At 55.4% G+C, this 21,096-nt stretch overlaps 1 long non-coding RNA gene across 1 annotated transcript; it reads left to right on the plus strand.

The window, feature by feature from the left end:
• Positions 1–286: 286 nt before the first annotated feature.
• On the plus strand, positions 287–20,555 carry LOC116452539. Its single transcript, XR_004243534.1, has 4 exons — positions 287–354; positions 16,460–16,470; positions 19,718–19,725; positions 20,544–20,555. It is a non-coding gene; the product is annotated as an uncharacterized LOC116452539 (long non-coding RNA).
• The last annotated feature ends 541 nt before the right edge of the window (positions 20,556–21,096 follow it).

The raw sequence follows: 21,096 nt of genomic DNA on the forward strand, positions 1-21,096 counted from the left end.
GCCTTCACCTTCTCTCCGTACCCTGGTCCCTGCACCATCTATTTAGAAGCCCGGTGGTGCAGCAGCAGTGGAGCCAACTTTTAGAGAATTAAAGCTTTCCCAAGTCACTGAGGTCCTGGCGTGTGATGGGAGCTGCAGGCTGGGAGAACCCCCAGTCTCAGAGGTTTGGTGGTGCTCGGTCTGGGTCTGCAGCCCCACATGCAGAACAGGTGCCACCCAGGCACTGTGAAGCGCCTCATTAACACTCATTAAGGTGTGCCCATCTCCTGTGAACCAGGTATTGCCCTGAACACCCCCTGCTCTCCCAGCCTGTCTCCATAGCAGTGGTGCCCCAGCCCTTGGAGCACCTCTGTGGTCCTTCCTCCTTTTTTCCCAGTGCCAGGAGCCTCCCGGAGCCTGCCCAGCCCTCCCTCATCCATCAGCCTGTGCCACTCTCAGAGTGAGGGAGGAGAGGGAGCGCAGATGGCACGAGGAAAACAGCAACACACACAATCTGGCCAGGGAAAGCTGATGGGAAGCAGAACCCCCAGGAGAGCGGAGCAGGGCGGGAAGTGCAGGTCTCTGCACCGGGGGGAGTGGCACAGGATGGTCCCCAGCTCGCAGCAGCTGCACCCAGGACACGTTTCTGACATCGGTTCTCAGCTCTCCAGACCTCCAAAGGGTCTGGCTGTGTGAAGGTTGCTGTGTTCCAGCCAAGAGAATTTGTGCTGCGGCATCTACTGATGGTAAAACTGAGGCTGAACCCCCAGCTCACTTCCCCATCTGTGCTTGGGGTCTCCACCAGGAAATCAGGGCAGGAGACACAACTCTGCCTCCCTTTAAAATCCCATCTAGGCTGTACAAACCCTGCATGTTCACAGCCCATACCCCAAAGGGAGGAGCACCAGGGTGTTCCTCTCCCCGGGGCTGTGTCCCAAAGCAGGCGCTGAGTGTGCCTGGGGAGGCGGCCTGGGCAGTGATCACGTTCCCAGCTGCAATACTGGGAATGGAGCAGTGCAGCACCCTCGGCATAAAGCTGCAGCCTACTCAGAGAAGGCAAAATCTGGCAGGAAATTACAGGCATTCCAGGAGCAGACACGCCGTTTGGAGCACGGCCATGTTTGAGCAGCTATCAAAGCTGTCACAAAACAGGGAAGAGTTAAATATGAGACATGAATGAGAGTCCAGAGGGAGAGGGAAAAGAGAGGGAGATGGGAGAGAGGCTGAGCGCCAGACGTTGGCTGTCAGAGGGGTTCCTGTGCATGGGAAGTGCAGTGACACAGCCAAACAGAGACTGGGAGCAGGGTGGGAAGGTCCAGTTGGGAGCCAGGAGGTGCCAGGCCGAGGGTTGGCCTGGCCCGTTTGTTCCCTTGGCACTTAGCCAGGGTTTTAGTGACACTCGTTGGGTTTTTTCTGTGAATCCCTGCATCATTCCATGGATGGGAAGGATGCCCTTGGTGAGAAACCAAGGAGAGGAAGCTGTCCTTAGTGTGAGGGGGCAGCAGGAATGTGTGGAGCTCTGCCCTGAGATGGATAATGAACCAGGGAAGTGAATCTGGGCTGGGAGGCAAAGTGATGTGGGGGACAGAGTCCTGTGTGTCCCCTACAGACCCCTGGATCGGGAAGCAGAACACAAAGCTTTCTTCAGACAGCTGGAAGAAGGGTCCTGTTTGCAGCCATGGTCTTCTCAGGAGACCCTAACCACCGTGGTACCAGCTGGAGGGCAGCACAGCAGGGCACAGGCAATCCTGGAGGCTTCTGGAACACTCTGGAATCAATTTCTTAGCACAGGTGGTCAAGAAGACAAAGAGGGAAAACCCTCTGACGGATCTGATACCTAAAAACTTGGAAGAACTGGTGAGGGGTGTGAAGGATGAGGTGGAGAGACCACGGCATGGTGGAGTTGAGAGTCCTGAGAGAAGGGAGCAGAGCAAAAAGCAGGATCACAAACCTGGACTCAGGAGAACAGACTTCAACCTCTCGAGAGATCTGCTTGGAAGAGTCCCACGGGATGCAGTCTGGGGGAGCAAAGGTGTCCAGGAGACACGATTCCTTCTCCACTCCACCCTGTGTGAATACAAATCCAGCTGTGCTGGGATGGGGTCAGGACAGCCAAAGTCCACCTAGAGCTGAGGCTGGCAGGGAACAAGAAAGAGAGCAAGAAAGGCTTCTCCAGCTACACCAGTGGCCGTGAAGGAGCTGGAGGCACTGGAGCACCTCTCCTCTGGGGAAAGGCTGAGAGAGCTGGGACTGCTCAGTCTGGAGCAGAGCAGGCTTGTGAGGGATCTTCTTAATGGATAGAAAAACTGAGGCTGGGTGCAAAGGGGACAGAGCCAGTGGTGCCCAGCACGAGGACAAAAGGCAAGACAAAAACTGAGACATGGAAAATCCTTCCTAATCATCAGAAAGAGCTGTTTTACTGTGAGGTGGCTGAACATAGGAGTGGGTTGCTCCGAGGTGCTGCAGAATCTCCATCACTGGAGCTGCTCCAAGCCCAGCTGGAGATGGCCCTGACCAACCTGCTCCCCTTGGCTGTGCTTTGGGCAGGAGTTTGAGTCACAGAATCATTCAGGTTGGAAAAGCCCTTTAAGGTCATTGAGTCCAACCAACACCACAGCACTGCCAAGGTTGCCACTAACCCGTGTCCCCAAGCGCCACGTCCGCAGGGTTGTTAAATCCCTCTGGCAAATGGGAACCACCACTGTCCTGGGCAGCTGTGCCAGTGCCTGACCACTCGTTCTGTGAAGAAAGGTTTCATACTGAAGAGTTCCAGCATTGCCTTCCAACCTCAGCAGCTCCGTGGATCTTTACTGAATCAAGTGATTGTTTAATGTCACCAGACACATAAAGAAAGGGCTGTAGGTCCTCTGTGGAAGAGGCCACACTGCTGGAGGTGTTCCCAGCTGCACGTTCCATCCCTTCAGCTCTGCTGATCTGTGGCTGTGGTGAGCAGGATCCCAACTCCAGCCTCCCCTGGAGAGATGGATCCGTGTCCTGCTGCCAGCACAGACCCAGCCCAGCCGCGCTGTGAGCTCCAGGCTGTGCCATTCCAGCTGTGTCATTCCAGCTGTGCCATTCCAGCCGGGACACGCCCCCTGCAGAGGAGCCTCCCTGTCACACGGGCAGTGGCAGCAGCGTTTCCAAAGGCTCTGCGAGAGGTTTTAGGCTGCCTTCAGCCGAGCAGCTCGGGGATTGTTTTCCTTTTCTCTCCCTGCTCCAGGGCCTGAAAAGGATTGAAAATAACCCCAGAACACCCCAGTGAGGTTCAAGGGGTGTGGAGGGAGCCCAGCTCAGTCTATCATACAAGTGACTCGTGTTGGATTAAAACAGTGCAAGTGTTGACCTGAGTCATGCTCAGAGCCGGGGTGTGGAAGGGCCAGGGGGGTTCTCAGAAAGGCAGGACAGCTGAGGAACAGGGCACAGTGCCAGCAAGGAGGGAAAAGGGCTCTGATGCCTCCGTGTGCACTCCCAGCTGGAGAGATCGGTCCTGGGCAGCTGCTCTGAGGCTTGGGAGTGACCCTGGCCTGGGCAAGGAGATGGGCTAATGCTGCACTGACACAGCAAAGACACCGTGGATGGAAGTGAAAAAAACCCACAATCCAGTCCAGCCAGATGTGCCAGAGCTCTGGGCTGGGAGAAGAGGAAATGTAGAGGTAATTAAGGCCCATAAAAGAACATGGAAAAAGCCAGATCCGTCTTAAACGAGGGCAAAGGGGGTTAACTGCAGTCATTAAGGGGAATACTGATGAGAAAAACAGGGCACTTTGTCCTGTTTGGATTTCATTTCTGCTCATAGCAGAGTTTAAATCAGCACATGTCGGTGGGATCTGCTGCCCTGACATCCCCTCGTGTCCCACCATGGGGGGAAACTGAGGCACAGCAAGGGGCTGGTGCAAACACTGTTCTCACCTCCTTGAACCAGGCTGCCCACAAGGCCAGGGCGCTCAGGGGTCAGCAGGAGCTGCTCTGTTACATTCGCTCTCCTCCTCTCTCACAACAAGGAGGGTGACACAGGGGCTGGAGCAGCCCAGTGCTGCCAGCCCTACCCAGCTTCTTCAGGGCAGGAGGGCAGGGCCTGCTCGTGTCCTCCCACCTCTTTGGGATGATTTAGGATGATCCTAAATCCCTGCAGAGCTCTGCACCTGCCAAGGTCCCTCCTGTGCAGATAAAGGAGCTCCTCCCAGCCTAGGATGGGGAACACCCCACTCTCCTGTTGCCCTGGGCACAGTGGTTGGGAGACAGGAGTAAAACCAGCTATGACCAGAATATCCTGATACCCAAAAACTTGAAAGAACCGTTAAATCTGTGATTTTAACAGCCTTACAGAGTTTTCTGGGCTGCTGCTTTTCCAGCTGGCTCTCCAAAGGCATGGCCTCGGGCCCCAGGCACGTGTGCAGCAGGGTTCAATCGTGGTGCTTCCAGCTTTCAAGAGCTCCCAAGTCAGAGGCCAGGCTCTCAAAACCAGGAGTTGTTTGGAACAGAGAAAGCTGAGGACCTTATTAATTCCTCTCCTCATTTCTAAGACTCCAATTTTCAATCACCTCAGAAGTTGGAGAGCACAAGCACTGGAGTCTTTTGCTAAGGAAAAGCCCTCAAGGTGAAGTTGAGCTCTGTGTTTCTCTGGAGAAGCACAGACATCATCAGCTGGCTTTGACTCTGACTCCAGCTCTGGCTCCTCCTTGCCTGGAGTTTCACTTGTGTGCACAACTGACCCAGCCCTGGGTTTGAGAGGTGACGTGGCGACAAATCCCCTCTCCTGTGCAAGGCCAACAGGAGCTGAGCTGGTGCCACCAAGGTCCCTGCTCAGCTGCATTCCAAGAGCTGACCAAAGCAGTCCAGCAGGTCAGGTTGGAAGAATGACTCCCTTTGACAGTATCCCATCAATCTGGGTAAGGGATCACAGCTTGCCCTTCGTGTGGATGGTTGTGAATCACTCACTAGTCCCAGGGAAGTTTCGATGTGCCAGAGGAGCACGTGCTGTGCACAGAAACAGCTCCAAAATCAACAACCAACAGCCTGGAATTCATCAGTTTTGCATCCTTGGGGGTCTCAAGCTCAGGAAAAAGCTGTGAAGGGACCCCCCTCATATGCAGGCTGAGCAATTCAGGGTGCACTGAGAATAATCCATGTGCAGGGAAGCTTTTATCCTGACCTCAGGTGAGGAAGTGGCCCCCAAGGGCTGGCCGTGCTGCAGAGTGAGGCCCAGGGCACAGGGTGACAACACTCAGGGGCCATTTCAGCTCTGCAGAGCAACTGAGCAGTGCAAACACCATCCCCTCTGCCTGAAGCAGGGTGAGGAAGAGGAAGGAAGGAAAACAGCTGGCTTGTTTTGGTTTTTTTTTTTTTTTTGGGTTGAATTCTTTCCTAAATCAGAAGCTGGGTCAAACAGTAGAAGACTGGAACGTTCATTTTGCAGTGAAATGGGGTAAATTTTGCCATGTGGAAGGCAGTGCACAAAATCACAGTGACAGGAAGTGCTCCCTGAGAGGGCTGGGTTAAGGAGGTGTTGTGCATTAAAGGCTTTGAGAGGATGAGCTGCTCTGAAGAGCCAAGTGTTGCTTTCACTCCCTCTGCTTCCCCAGGCAGCAGGGTTGTCATCTGTAGCTGTGTTTGTGCTTGTCCTCTGGTGCCTGATTCCTGTGCTGCTCATGGCTCAGAGCTGGATGCAGATTTTCCCCAGCAGCTCATGTGGAGTGCCCACAGCTTCCCCTGGAGCAGCTGGGGATGGCCAGTGCCAGCATCCTGTCCCTGGGCTCTCCAAGCTGGAGCCAAATCTGTGCTGGGGCTCTGGGGAGCTCCATCAGTGCTCCTCTGCCAGCAGAACCCGCTGCTCCTGTGGGCAGAGGAGCCTGGGAAGCAGCTGGCAGCTCCCTCCTCCCCTGCCCCAGCGGTGCCAACCCCCCCTCACCTCCCCGGACACATCGGAGCTGGCATTCCCATTGGAAAGGGGTCTCTGCAAGTGACAGCAGGGTTAAAGCAAGGCTTCCTTTCCCTGTGCCCAGGCTGCTCTCCAGAGCTTCTCTGTGCCCCTGCCTGGGTGTCTGGCAGGCAATTTGCAGATGCAATGAGCAGGCAGAGAGCTGCCAGCACCACAGCTCTGCTGGCTCTGTGCAGGGAAAACTGCCTCTGGAAAAACCAGGGCACCTCCAGCCTGCCCCCTGGGTGTGCAGGGATGCAGGTTTAGCTCCAGACCCATCACCCCAGTGTGGCTCACTCCTGGGAAGCACTGCTGGCTTTGTTGGAGCCCTGAGCCCCTGGAAAACGCCTGGTGAGAGCTCATCCAGAGGGGAAGATGAGGCAGGAGTGAAGTGACTTGGCCAAGGGATGCCTTGAACCTCATATCAGGTTCAAAATAATGTGTGGATGTGGCTCTTGGGGTCATGGGTTGATGCCTTTTCTTGGTCTTAAAATCAAGAGTCACACACGGTTAGAAGGGGAAAAGGGATTTTACCTTGGTATTTATTTTTAAGGATCCTTAGGTGTACACATCCAGGTCATGTGCATCAAGATGTACCCCACTGAGTCTTTCCCTGTGTCTCTGTGTCTCTCTCCTCCCATGTGTTTCCGTGTGTGTGTGTGTGTGTCCCCCCAACATTGGGTATAACATTATAGGCTTTTCTAATTAGCACATCTATCAAAGATTCCCCAATGAGAGGCTCAAGTGAGCCCCCCCTCCCCAAGGAACCTTCCCCTGGATTGTTCTATCTTGGTTTACAGAACATGTTCTGGAGAGGACCTTGGGGTCTGGGGCACACTGATCCCTAGCTACGAAGCTTCTAAAATGTTGAGTCTCTTAGCTTAACAAACAAGTCTAAGAATGTGGAGAAAAAGCACTAGGAATACAGAAGTTGTAAAAGGTATAACAGGGGTATAAAAGAAAAGGCAAAAATCTTCATGGCATCAGGTTAGTGGTGGACCTGGCAGTGCTGGGTTAATGGTTGGGCTCGATCATCTTAGAGGGCTTTTCCAACTTTAATGATCCCATGATTTGATGGGGTTTGAGTTCCTTTCTAGCCCAGCCCCCCCCCAAACACTCAGCATTAGCCACACTGCAGCAGAGCCCCCCTCAGCCCAGCCTCAGCGCTCTCCTTCCTGACAGGTGAGAGGAAAGGAATCCCTGGGAGCCCTGGAAGGGAGCGAGCACGATAAGCAAATCCTGGTTGTTAACGTGTGGGGTTTGCTGTGTTTTCCTTCTCTCTCATGGTGTGGAGGGATTAGCACCAGCCAGATGAGAGACCTGCCCAGCCCAGCCTGGAGCTCACTTCCAGCCAGGATGATTTTGGACAGACCAGCACCTGTCTGCAGCACCCTCCAAAAGAGTAACAAATAAGGAGGGGCGGGAAGGAGCTGCTGTTGAAGCGTTTCTTGCACAAAGAGAGGCTCTCTGCTGACACTGCCAGACCCCCACAGCCGTGTCCCCACGTCACCCGGGAGTGCTGCCAGCGGGATGGCATTCCCACAGCTCCTCACAGCCTGCCAGGCACGCACAGAGCAGGGCCCCGCGTGGCCCCTGCCCCGGCACCCCGGAGGGACACGTGCCACAGGGCAGCATGGCTCAGGACACAGCAGAACACAACCTGGAGCTCTGGGAATGAGTTGTTTGGGCTCTCTGAACAGCACGTTTTGTTCTCAGCTGGTACAGGGGCTCTTTCCCAGGGATGCTGCTACTGTCTCCCAGGGCTCCCAGCAGCCTTTCCAACCTGCCTCTGCCACAGCAAGGTGGGGGGGGGGGGAATATTTTGTGTGAAAGCCAAGCTCTTCAGCAGCCTCCAGGATCAGAATCCTGGAATGGTTTGAGTGAGAAGGGATCTTACAGGTCATCTTGTTCCACCCCTCCTGCCATGGGCAGGGACACCTTCCACTGTCCCAGGCTGCTCCAAGCCCCGTCCAACCTGGCCTTGGACACTTCCAGGGATCCAGGGGCAGCCACAGCTGCTCTGGGCACCCTGTGCCAGGGCCTGACTGTCCTTACAGGGAAGAATTTCTCTCCAGAGACCAATCTAAGTCTACACTCTTTGAGTTTAAAGCCATTCCCCTCTGTCCCATCAAGCAGCTCCAGCTGGGATCGGGAGCCCTGCAGGGACCAGTGCAAGAGGGCAGCGCTGTCACCCCCTGACCACAGACATCCACCATGGTGGGACAAGCTCGGGGCAGGGCTGGGGCTGGGATTCCTGCAGGGATCAGGGTGATCAGCCACGGCAGAAAGTGGGAATTGCTCCAGGTGTACAGGGGCAGGCAGGAGCTGGGGTGATGCCCCTTCCCACCCTGGCTCCTCTCAGAGCTGACTGGTGCTGTCCCAGCACCAGACTGGGAGGCCACAGTCCTGCAGGTGCTACACACATGACACACAGGAGTTTTTCTGTGCAAGGTGAATCTCTCAGGATAGGGCACCAAAGGCTCCTTTCCTGTTTCTCCACCTTGCAGCTGCTGCTGTGAAGAGCAGGAGCATCACTTGGTGTGTGGGGCTGCACCAGGACGGGAAGAGACAGCCCTGGCTGTGCAAGGGAGGTGGCAGGGAGGCGACACCAGGAGCCATGAGCAGGGACAGAGCTGGGGGGTCTGGGGGTGGGGGCAGAGGTGGATGCCAGCTCTGCCCATGGCTGTGCCCCCCAGCCCAGGATAACAGGGTGACACCCAGGCTGGGGGGTCTTGTCAGCACCAGAGCAAGGCCAGTGGCCCCTGGTCCCAGCTGTGGAGTTATCCAGACACCCGCTGGGAAATGAGTGGCAGTCCCAGAGCTCAGAGCCTCTGAGCCCCTTTTGGGCTGTCTCTGCCCATTCTCAGTGCTGCAGGCTGCCAGGAGCAAAGGCAGCCTAGTGAATGCTGTGGCACATGTTAATCCTGTCCTTTCCCCTCTCCTTTCCTTTCTCCTTTCCCTTCCTTCTGCACCCACCCTTTCTGGTGTCCCTACAGCCCCAAGCAGCCGTGAGATTTCCAGTGCAGACTATACTGGTGCAAACCCCAGCTGGCTCCCTCGGAGCAGCCCATGCACGGCACTCAGGGCAGGGTCTGGGCTTCTCCAGAGGCTCCCAGGGATTTCCCTGCTCTCACTGACCTTGCAGCCCCTTGGCTGCAAACAGAGGCAAGACTCATTGTCCCTGTTTTACAGGGAAGGAGCCTCATCTGGGTCCCCAAACTGAACCTGGCTGCAGTCTCCCACTCTGCCTCTTTGTCAGTGTCAGAAGAACATGGCACAGCCCAGCTGGAATTGTACCTGGCCAAAGCAAAGCAATGACTGCAGACGCTCAGATCCATCATCCAGAGCCCATCCCTGCAGGGACCAGGCCCTCTGAGGATCTCTAAATGCTGAGGGTTGAGGAGAGAGTTCAGGCAGGAAAGAAATCAATAAATTGTCATTTTAGAAGCATGTCACAGTGGGAGAAGCTTCCTCATCATTTGGGCCCTGCAGGACAAGAAAGACCTTGAAGGGCTGGAGTGTATCCAGGGGAGGGGACAGAGCCTGGGAAGGGGCTGGAGCACCAGGAGCGGCTGAGGGAGCTGGGAGGGGCTCAGCTTGGAGAAAAGGAGGCTCAGGGGGGACCTTGTGGCTCTGCACAACTCCCTGACAGGAGGGGGCAGCCGGGGGTGAGTCGGGCTCTGCTGCCAGGGAACAGGGACAGGAGGAGAGGGAACGGCCTCAGGCTCGGCCAGGGGAGGTTTGGATTGGAAATCAGGAGGAATTTCTTCATGGAGAGGGTGGCCAGGCATTGGCACAGCTGCCCAGGGCAGGGCTGGAGTCACCATCCCTGGAAGTGTTCAAAAGCTGTGTGGATGTGGCACCTGGGGACAGGGGTTAGTGGTGGCCTTGGCAGTGCTGGGGTAAGGGTTGGACTTGATCATCTGAGAGGGCTTTTCCAACCAAAATGATCCTGTGAGTTACTCAGGACTTGGAGCCTTAGGTGAGGTGCTCCCAGAGCTTCCAATGGCCCTTCAGATTGGTAGGTGGATGATGACCTCTCTCCAAGGAGCCGCACAGATCCCTTCCCTTCCCTTCCCTTCCCTTCCCTTCCCTTCCCTTCCCTTCCCTTCCCTTCCCTTCCCTTCCCTTCCCTTCCCTTCCCTTCCCTTCCCTTCCCTTCCCTTCCCTTCCCTTCCCTTCCCTTCCCTTCCCTTCCCTTCCCTTCCCTTCCCTTCCCTTCCCTTCCCTTCCCTTCCCTTCCCTTCCCTTCCCTTCCCTTCCCTTCCCTTCCCTTCCCTTCCCTTCCCTTCCCTTCCCTTCCCTTCCTTTGTTCTGGGCTCTGGCCGAGGTGAGCCGGGATTGTGACACCAAAACACGGTCCTTACGTCCAAGTTCCTCTGTCCCTACCAACGGAGAAAGGCTCTTTGTTCCTGACGATGGAAGCTGCTAATGAAGGCTTTAATTACCATGTCTGGAGCAGGAGGGGGAGCAGGAGCCACTCGCCTCTTTCCGAAGTCCCCAGGCAGCACCGGGAGCATGGAGGGAACCTGGGCCCCTTTTGATGTGATAATCTCGGGTCTTAGCAGAGGTAGAGAGGCAGAGACCTGTCCCGGCACCCAGGGCTGCTCCTCCAGCCCTCACCACCGCTGTCCCCTCTCCTGCCACCTTTGGACACGATGGACACGGGACAGGACAGGGATGGACACCTGCCACGAGGCCTGGGAGCTGCAGAGGACCTGCCAAGAGCTTTGTGGAATTATCCAAAGGGAGAGAATTGTCCCAGGCAGGATAAACACAACAGCATCCAACCTGTGCACAGGGTCACAGGCAGCCCCTGCAACACCTGGAAACCACACAAGGAAAAGCCCAGATATTTCCCACTCGGAGCCCCAGGAGAGAGGGAAGCAGGACCACCATTTTCCAGAAAATTCTGACACTTTGAAATTCTTCCAAAGGCGTATGGGTAAAGGAGGGAGAAAAGGCACATTCGTATTTTCATCCCAAAAAATCATTTTGGAAGTGTGTATCCTAAAAAAGTTGGTACATTTTCTTCTGATACTTTAAAATGTTACACCATTATATAATTCACAATAGAAAATATGCTCTTGGAATAAAAATGTGCCTGAAAGGAAGGATTTTTAAAGAACTTTTCTCAAAAGCAGAAGTCACTGACATGGACAATTCATAAAGTCTGATTTCAGTGAAACAGTGAAACAGAAAATGTTCTGGAGGAAGGTATTCACTCCCCCTGGGTGAGCCGGGCTACCTCAGCCCGAGGTGGCTCTGGGCGTCTCCTGTGCCCGGAGTGAGGGGGAGCTGCACTGTGCTCCCTGCAGCTGCGCTGTTCCTTCATTTTTTATACGATTCCTCCCAAACCAACCATTTCTCTCTGCACAGCATGGGAGGGGCCTTTTGGTCTCATTGCAATATGAGAAACACCAGAGGAAACGGTCTCCAGTTCATGGGGAGAGTGGTGGGAGAAGGTCACAGAGCGCGGAATATCCTGAGGTGGAAGGGACCCACAGGATCATCCAGTCCAGCCCCTACCCCTGCACAGGCACCCCAACAGCCCCACCCTGGGCATCCCTGGCAGCGCTGTCCAAACGCTCCTGGAGCTCTGGCAGCCTCGGGGCCGTGCCCATTCCCTGGGGAGCCTGGGCAGTGCCCAGCACCCTCTGGGGGAAGAACCTTTTCCTGATATCCAACCTAACCCCATCCCTGACACAGCTGCAGCCGTTCCCTCCAGCCCTGTCCCTGGTCCCATGGGAGGATGGCTTGAGGCAGAGGGACAGCAGAGCCTGAGGTTGCTTGGCAGCAGCCGGAGTGGCAGTGGTGGCAGCGGTGGCAGTCACATCAGCTGCCACAGCTCACTGTCAGCAAAGCAGCTCTGGAAAAGACAGTGGCACTGGAATTTCTCCCATGTCCTCACACCAATAAAGAAGCAAGTTTGGACTTTTGTGAGCTCCAGGTGAGCCCCTCCACATCTGCCAGGGGAGGAGGGGCAGAGGTTTCCATGGGAAGATGCTGGGCATGAGGAGCCAGCTGCCCTGGCACACTGAGGGCAGGGAGGCCGGCGTGGCCCTGGCTCAGGGGAAGGAGCACCTCTGCCATGTTCCTATCCCCAGCACAGCCAGCACCAGTGGCACCCACTGCTCCAGCACCCTGGGGAGGGAGGGGACAATGGGAAAAGCCCCAGGAGGGGAGAGTCCCACCTTGCTTTCACCAGCACCACAGAACAGACAGGTTTGCTTCTCTTTATTTTCCAGTGAAATGCTGAGGGCTCATGGCTCTTTCAGGGAATGTGTCAGGAAACAGAGAACGAGGGGTTCGTGCACACAGCCCCAGCTGGATATCGCAGCAGCGACAGCCAGGGCTGCACTGGGCACAGGATGACCATGGGCACCTCAGCAGGTGAGCTCTGGCCTGTTAAAATGTAAAGGAACAGCAAAATCCTATAGCTCCACATCCCAAACTTCAGCTCCAGAGTGTCTTAAAGGCTTAGAGACAGCAGGAAGGAGAAAACCAGCCCGACACCATGATCCTTTTCTAAATTGTATCATATCCCTGGGTATTACAAAATGTTTTGCCATCCCTGGAAGTGTTCACCAAACCCTGGAAGTGGTCAAAAGGCGTGTGGATGGGGACTTGGGGACATGGTTTAGTGGTGAACACAGCAGTGCCAGGTTAATGGTTGGACCTGATTGTCTTAGAAGTCTTTCCAAACTGAAAGATTCCGTGATTCTATATTTGAGCCAATTACATTTTCACTCTTTCTCCTGATGTCTGACTCAGACTTTGAGAAAATGTAATGCTGGCACCACTGGAGGAGAAATAAGACGTGAAGATAATTTTAGGTTCCAAAGGAGCTGCTTCGAATGGCTGTGATTTTGCTTTCAGCCAGTGCAAAGAGCCGGACTTACACCTTTTGTTAAATAATGCATCTGGGATGGTGCCTGGGCTGCAGGGAGAGGGCTGGCACACAGCCTGCCCCCTTACACCCTGCTCAAGTGCTATTGAGTGGCTTCCAGGGGATTACAAGCCGGGAGTGGGCTTTGTTCTGGCTCCCGCACAGCCCAAGATGTCATTATTCTCCAGGAGAGCCGCTCTGCAGATGGAGCTTTGTGTTATTCCATGCAAATAGTCCCCATCGGGAAGTACCTGCTGCTCAGAGCACTGAATCGAACACTCACTGAGGGTCACGGCCATTCTCTGAGACACCTGGAACATGGCAAAATCAGTGAGAAACAGAAGAGCCAGAGGGCAGCATGCTTTGGCATGGAAGCACCCCTGGCTGTCACCTCTCTCCCTCCATTGGCCGAGACCCCGGAGCCCATCGCTGACGGCGACTGTCACACCTCAGCAGGTGACACCGGGAGTGCTGTGCCTGCATGTCCTGCCCACCCTGACACCTGCCAGGCTCCCCCAACAGGATTCAAACACGGCATTAACTTGCATCTTCCCGTAGAATCAGCCCCCAAACCACCTCACTTAGAATTCAACGTGAGGAAACGAATCAATGCCGACGTGACACCTCGGGTTTTGTGTCCCCCCTAACAGTGCTGACAGTGCTCCTGGAGGGGAACATTCAGCTGCTGCCAGCAGCCCCTGGGGAGGGCGGATTTAGCAGCAGGGTCGTGCTGATGTTGGCAGGTGAAACAGCTCCCATCATCCAGCTGCCTCAGGAAAAACCAGAACCGGCTCCCAGCATCGGCTGTGCTGGTGAAGTGAGAGCAGCTGTGGGCAGGGTGTGCGTGCCAGGGCTGGGGAGATCCCCCCGGCACGCACTGCCAGCCCCGTGCAGTGCTGGGCACCTGCTCTGTTTTTCCCCCAAACGCTCTGAGATACAGCTACAAAACCCTCCACGGCTGCCCACACACCACAAACACACCCCACCGCTGCTGGCCCTGCGGCAGCCCCGGCCCGCCCTGCTGTGGGACAGGTGGGGACACAGGCTGGCACCTGCGCCCTGGGAACCGCCCATCAGCCAGGACAGCCCGTGGCCACCTTCCTCCTGGATACCCCTGGGCCTGTGGCCCTCTTCCTCCCGGATGTCACCCACTCCTGCTCATCTCTGCATGGGTGGCACAGCCCACTGCCCCCCATGAGAGGAAGGTGGTCTCTTCCCAGGTGCTGGGAGCAGCCCAGGACCCAGCTCTGGGATGTGGAATGAGCTGAGATTGCTGCTCCCCATCACAGCATCCCCCTGGCACGGCCACCCAGGGGGCCACAGCTTCCCTTGCCACGGCACAGGGCTGCCAGTGGCCATGAGCCCCCGTGCCCAGTGTCCTGCTGTGCGAGCCCCCTGTGCCCGATGCCATCACTGTCCTTTCCATCAGCTCTTCCCCGTCGGCTCCTCTCAGCCCCCTGTGGGACTGCAGGAGCTGCAGAGCTCTTCTTCTCTCCACCCTGCACAGGGCAACAAAACCCCAAAGAGCTGGAGAAAGGGGCTGGAGGGCCAGGCTGGGATGCCATGGCCATTCCCAGGGATCCCCAGCACGGACTGAGCTGTCGCAAGGCCCCCTTGGGGTCTGTCAGCACTGGGGTCACGGGGCTGCCTGGCCATGCAGCAATGGATGGGACACAGGGCCGTGTCCCAGTGCCATTAGGAAGGCAGAGTTTAAGGGGAGGTGAAGGGTGCAATGAGGAAATTGGGGTTAACCTCATCAGTTGGTGGGTATCATGTATTAAAAATACATCTATTTCTGATGATGATGCCATGAAGATTTTTGCCTTTTCTTTTATACCCCTGTTATACCTTTTACAACTTCTGTATTCTCAGTGCTTTTTGCCTACATTCTTGGACTTGTTTGTCAAGCTAAGAGACTCAACATTTTAGAAGCTTCGTAGCCAGGGATCAGTGTGCCCCAGACCCCAAGGTCCCCTCCAGAACACATTCTGTAAACCAAGATAGAACCATCCAGGGGAAGGTTCCTTGGGGAGGGGGGGCTCACTTGAGCCTCTCATTGGGGAATCTTTGATAGATATGCTAATTAGTAAAACCTATAATGTTATACCCAATGTTAGCGGGGGGAGAGAAGAGAGACACAGAGACACAGGGAAAGACTCAGTGGGGTACATCTCGATGCACATGACCTGGATGTGTACACCTAAGGATCCTTAAAAATAAGTACCAAGGTAAAATCCCTTTTCCCCTTCTAACCGTGTGTGACTCTTGATTTTAAGACCAGGAAAAGGCATCAATGAGGGCTCTGCCCAGAGGGATATTTGCTGTGATTCACACACAATCCCAAAAGCCACGGTGAGATGAGATGCAGTGTCTTTGTCTCACACTCATTCAGCAGCCCCTGATCTGAGGAGGGACTGTCCACCCTGCAGGAACAGAGACAGGAGTGGGCACTGCCCCAGTTTTTTAAGGAAAGCTGCTGAGCTACTTAAACCTTGACCAGCTGGAAGGGCTCACACAAACAGGGTGATCTCCTGGAGCACAGGTGTGACAAGGAGCAGCTGAGGGAGCTGGGGGGCGCTGAGCCTGGAGAAAAGGAGGCTCAGGGGGCACCTTCTCGCTCTCTCCAACTCCCTGTGACAGGAAGGTGCAGCCAGGTGAGGGTTGGTCTGTGCTCCCAGGGAACGAGGGACAGGACAAGAGGAAACGGCCTCAAGTTCTGCCAGAGAGGGTGTTAGATTGGGTATTAGGGAAAATGTATTTATTGAAAGGGTGATCAGGCACTGGAATAGATTGTGGAGTCACCACGCCTGGAAATGTTCAAAAAAATATCTGTATGTGGCACTTGGGGACATGGTTTAGTGATGGGCTTGGCAGTGCTGGGTTAGTGGTTGGACTCGATGATCTTAGAGGGCTTTTCCAACCTAAAAGATTCTGGGAGAGAAAAAGAAGTACACAAAGACCCCCAGGAGCATCTCTCTGTGGGGCATCACAACAAGCAGTGACCACCTGTAGCAACAACTGGACACCGCTCTCAGGGATGCCCAGGGTGGGATTGTTGGGGTGTCTGTGCAGGGCCAGGAACTGGAGTTGATGATCCCTGTGGGTCCCTTCCAGCTCAGGATATTCCGTGATTCTCGGAGCTGCCTCACCCCAGCACCGTTCCTGCACAGACACCTTGGGAAGGGACACGGCTGTGGCTGCTGGGAGTGAATGGCAAGGACAGCTCTGGGCCACCTCCCCAGGCGGGCAGGGAGTCCCTCTTGCCCTGGGCAGCAGCTGCAGCCCATAAACCCCTCAACCCTTATTTTGTGTTGAGGACAAAAGCCATCAACAAAGTCCTAATTAAAAAACAACCACCAAGCAAAAAGCACAGCTAATTGCTTTTTGACTGCAGAACAAAAGCTGCTCATCTGCCTAATTACACTGTGAAAATGAGAAGAATTTAAACAGGAATTATAAGTAATCACAGAAGCAAAGAGAGGAGTGAATGCCTATGGAAACCTGGATGCAGGGCTGAGCACAAAAAAGGCAGCAGCTAGAGGAGGGGGATGACAAGGAAAGTATTTAAGGCTCATTAGAGTGAGCTAATTGGCTGCTCCTCAAGTACCTCCCTGCTCCTGCACTCCAAGCACCCTGCGCATCCTGGTGAATTGAAGCTTCCCAGTACCCCAGAGGCGTCCTATGGGTTAAAATCGTGGTCTCTAGCAGGTGGGGAAACGCAGGAGTCACTCTCCCACCGAGGCCACCAACCCTCGGGTGCTGTCCCCACTCGGGCAAAAACACACTTCTCCCACCTCCTCTGAATCACAGCTGGATGCTGCGCAGGGAGGGAGACCGTGCAAGGTCTGAGGGCAGAGCTTCCCCATGGCTGGATGCTAAAGGCTCCCTGTGGGTTCTGCAGAGGTCAGGTTCACAGGATATCCCGAGCTGGAGGGGAGCCACATCAAATCCAGCTCCTGGCCCTGCACAGGACACCCCAACAATGCCACCATGTGCCTGAGAGCATTTTCCCACTGCTCTTTGAACTCTGGCAGGTTCCTGTCTGGGCAAAGGGATGGAGAGCCCCGAGGAGAACCCAAGCCCTGCACTCAGCTCCACCCAAGCCTGGGGCTGTGCCGTGGCCCACCGGGGTGAGCTGAGTGGCCTCTCTCTGAGAGACAAAAGGAAAGGAAAAAGTCATTTTGTTCTGAGAATAATCAGCGGGGCAGAAAGGAGGTGGGGAAACAGGAGGAGGAAATCAGGTTACATGGAAAATCTCAGGGTCCTCACTGGAAAAACAAGGCCTGCACGGAGACAGCGGTCAGGAAAGCTGGAAACAGTCAAATTAATGTTTCCTTAGAGGTAATTAACCTGCAGAGCTCCCTGTGGAGGAGGGAGATCCTTGAATCAAGCACCAGGATGACACCCCGTCATCCCAAGGCCCTGGGCTGCACTTGGACAGATGGGTACCAGGAGAGCAGGGACACAAAGGACGCCCTTGGGCCGGAGGTTTTGCTCTCTGGTGGTTGAAGCACCGGAGTGGGACAGCCTGTGGCCACCCTGGCTCGGTCACCTCGAGATGCAGCTCCCACAGCCCTGGAGGGTCGGGCAGAGGCCACACAGGAGCTGGGCTGGGGAGGGCTCCCAGCAGAACCTGCCCTTTGGGCTGAACCCCCGCTCAGGTCCAAGCCAGACGCAGAGCCAGCGTTAGGCCCAACATTTAATCAATCCTGTTACTCCCACCTGCAGTGGAGGCCAGGAGAGCTCTCTCCTCGGAAATGCCGCGTGTGAATCTAGCGTTCGTTTCTTATCCGAGGGACTGGCGAGGGAGGGACCGGCAGCAGGAGGAAAGCAAAGCCAATGGAAATGACACAGCCACAAGCTGATGTCTGAGCCAGCCCCGCAGCAGCCTCAGGTCAGAGCAGCCCAGGCTCTGCCACGTCACTGTCAGACTTGGAGGTGCTGGGAGATGGGAGAGCCAAAAGCCTTTTGTCACCAGGGTTTGTCAGCACAGCTCTGTGCTCTGTGTAGGAGCTCCCTGTTGAAGACACCACCTGAGGCCACCAACCCACCAGGGACAGACTCTGCCCAGGAGCCCAGACACAGCCTGGCATTCTGCACCCAGCAGAGGAATCATGGAATGGTTTGGGTTGGAAGGACATTACAGACCGTCCAGTGCCACCCCTCGTGCCATGGCAGGGACACCTTCCCCTATCCCAGGCTGCTCCAAGCCCCGTCCAACCTGGCCTTGGGCACTGTCAGGGATCCAGGGGCAGCCACAGCTTCTCTGTGCCAGGGCCTCACCACCCTCACAGGGAGGGATTTCTTCCGAACATCTAATCTAAATCTCTCCTTTTTCATGTTAAATCCCTTCCTTCCTATCACTATCTGCCTGTGTAAAAAGTCTCCCTGGTGCAGGACAGTGCATCCCATGCCCATCCCCATCCCATGCCTTTCCCTATTTCTCCCATTCCACAGCTCCAGCCCTAAAGCCTCACAGGGAGCCCAGACACGGCTGTGGTGCTGCCAAGGTGCCCTTTGCTCCAGGAAGGTCTTTTCCCAATACTAATGATCCCACCTTTTGCAGACAAATCCCGACAGGTTTCTAAAAGAAAGGAATTGCTTGGATACGTCCCAGACCCAAAAATAGTGAGAGGGAATTGGCCAGCCTGCAATTAAACATTTTTCAGTGCTAAAAGCAGCATCCCCAGATCTGGGATGATGGCATTATCCTACCTTGAAATCCCTGGTTTGCAACATGCTGGAAAACACCAGCTGCACCAGGGGATGCCTTTCCAAGGGCCGTGTCCATCAGGTGGCCAGGGAGGTCCCTGTGCCCGGTGGCACACCCCAGCCCCATACGAGGGGTCACTCCAGTGCCACCAGTGGAGGGCCCAGCACCCAGCCTGTCCCACCAGCAGGTGTGTTCCACTCCTGGAGGAACATTCTGACCACTAACTGCCCAGCTGGCAGCCCAATAAGCTACAAACTCCTTTGTGCACAGAAACACAGAATCATTAAGGCTGGAAAGGACTTCTAAGATGGTCAAGTCCAACCCTTAACCCAGCACTGCCCAGACCACCACTAACCCATGTTCACAAGTGCCACATCCACACACTTCTGGAACACTTGCAGGGGTGGTGACTCCACCACTGCCCTGGGCAGCTGTGCCAGTGCCACCCTTTCAGTCAGTGGCAGCTTTTGGAAATCCTGACCTACCTGGCTATGCCCAGATACCTCTGTGGTGGCCAAAAGTAAGAAGGACTTGAGGGCAATCATGTCTGAACCGTCAAAATCTCATGCCTCCCTCAAAATCTCCTGCAGTGCTGTATTTGCCTTCAGTCCTCAGCAGGAGGCAGGTGCTCTGCTCAAAGGACCTGGAGAAGGACGACCAACACACGAAGTCACCTCTCCCCTTGCCCCCAGGGTTGACGTGGCTCTGGGCACAGGAGAAGCACATCTGGGATTGTCTCAAGGGAAAGATGCTGGAATGCAGGATGGGTGTCCATGAGAAGAAATGTACATTTTTCTTTTGAAGAGGGTTTTTCTTGAAGAGGAAAGCAAAGATAAAAGTGAAGATAACAGCAGCCAGCAGCCAGGCTGTGGGCAACCCTCTCTGAGTCCCTCTGACACCCTGGGTGCAACTCACACCTCTACTGGAGGATCACTGCTGGCTGCAGTTCTCCCAGGGGGGACATGGACATGGAAAAGCCTCGTCTCCCTTGCTGCTGGGACACAGCATCCCTGTGGAGATGCTCTTCAGAGGCAGCCTGGTCCAGCTGTGGCAGCTCCAGTCCCATCTCTGGCAGAGAGGCTGGGAGCCGGGAGAGCCGGAATTGCCAAAGTCAGCGAGGGAAGTTGGGAGTGGGATTGTGGGGGAGCCTGGGGGGCTGGAGGAGCTGGGAGAGGGAGGATGGGGCAGCTCAGGGCTCTGGCAGGGGGTCACCATTAAGACTCATCCGTCCTAATCTGCCCCTCCTTATTCCTGCTGCCCCAAACACCGGGATTCGGGTTTACCTCGGGCAGCAGCGATGCTATTGCTCATATTCCTTGGAAATGTGCTTCTGCCTCAGCGAAGCAGCCCTGGTTTACGTAAGCAACCTCAGGGATATTTGCAGGAGGCAGAGGCACTCGAGCAGGCAGGAGGTGTGTTTTGTAACACTGCACACTCTGCAGGGAGCTGGGGATGCAGTGAGGGAGCGGCTGCCAAGCGAGAGCCAGAGCTTCAGTGCCGCTGCTGCCGTGGCACTGCCGGGGCCTTTTCTTCAGAGAGACCAAGGAACAAGGGATGGAATCCTCCTTGCCAGCTTGTAGCTGCGCAGGATGGCTCTGACAGGGGAGAGCCTGGCAGCAAGAGCACAGGGGCTGTCACAACCATGAAACCTCAGGGTCTGTCTGACACCTGGCAGGAGTATTTATCCACAGCTCGTGGAGCTCAGGAGCCAGAGCCAGAAGGGAATTACCAGTATCAACCCTCCTTGTTCAAGCATTTTTATTCAGCACAGTATCTCCTTCCTCATCCCTTCCCTCAGCCCTCCCTGCTGCCAAACTTCCCACGTGTTCCAGGCAGCACTGTGGCTGCTGGGTTGGAGGCACCTTCCAAGAAGAATCATAGAAGGTTCATAGAAGAATCACGGAATCCCAGAATGGGCTGGGTTGGAAGCAACCTTACAGGTGATTCCACCCCTGCCATGGGCAGGGACACTTTCCAGTGTCCCAGGTTCCTCCAAGCCCCAATGTCCAGCCTGGCCTTGGACACTGCCAGGGATCCAGGGGCAGCCACAGCTTCCCCGGGCACCCTGTGCCAGGGCCTGCCCACCCTCCCAGGGAACAATTCCTTCCCACTATCCCATCTATCCCTCTGGCAGTGGGAAGCCATTCCCTGTGTCCTGTCCCTCCAGGCCCTTGTCCCCAGTCCCTCTCCAGCTCTTCTGGAGCCCCTTTAGGCCCTGCAAGGGGCTCTGAGGCCTCCACAGAGCCTTCTCTTGTTCAGGCTGAACAGTCCCAATTCTTTCAGCCTCAAGAACCCGGTAGCACTTGTGCTCACCATGCACACACCCTGCAGCTGTGACTGGGGACCTCAGGGGAGCAGTTTGGATCTGTCTGGTTTATTAAACAACTCATATAAAATCCTTGCCATGTTTCATTTGACCCCAGTGCACAAAGCCTGGAAGAAGCTCTGGGTTCCAAAGGCCTCAGACCCGGCAGTGGTAGAGCCGGAGCATTTCGTGGTTATGGGACTGGTTACATTGGTTATGGGACGCTGATGGATTCCAACACTCATGTCAGCCTCAGTTAATGTGTGTAGGCCTCTTGTCTGACCTTATTCCAG

This window comes from Corvus moneduloides, chromosome 17 (assembly GCF_009650955.1).
Source record: "Corvus moneduloides isolate bCorMon1 chromosome 17, bCorMon1.pri, whole genome shotgun sequence".
Lineage (NCBI taxonomy): Eukaryota > Metazoa > Chordata > Aves > Passeriformes > Corvidae > Corvus > Corvus moneduloides.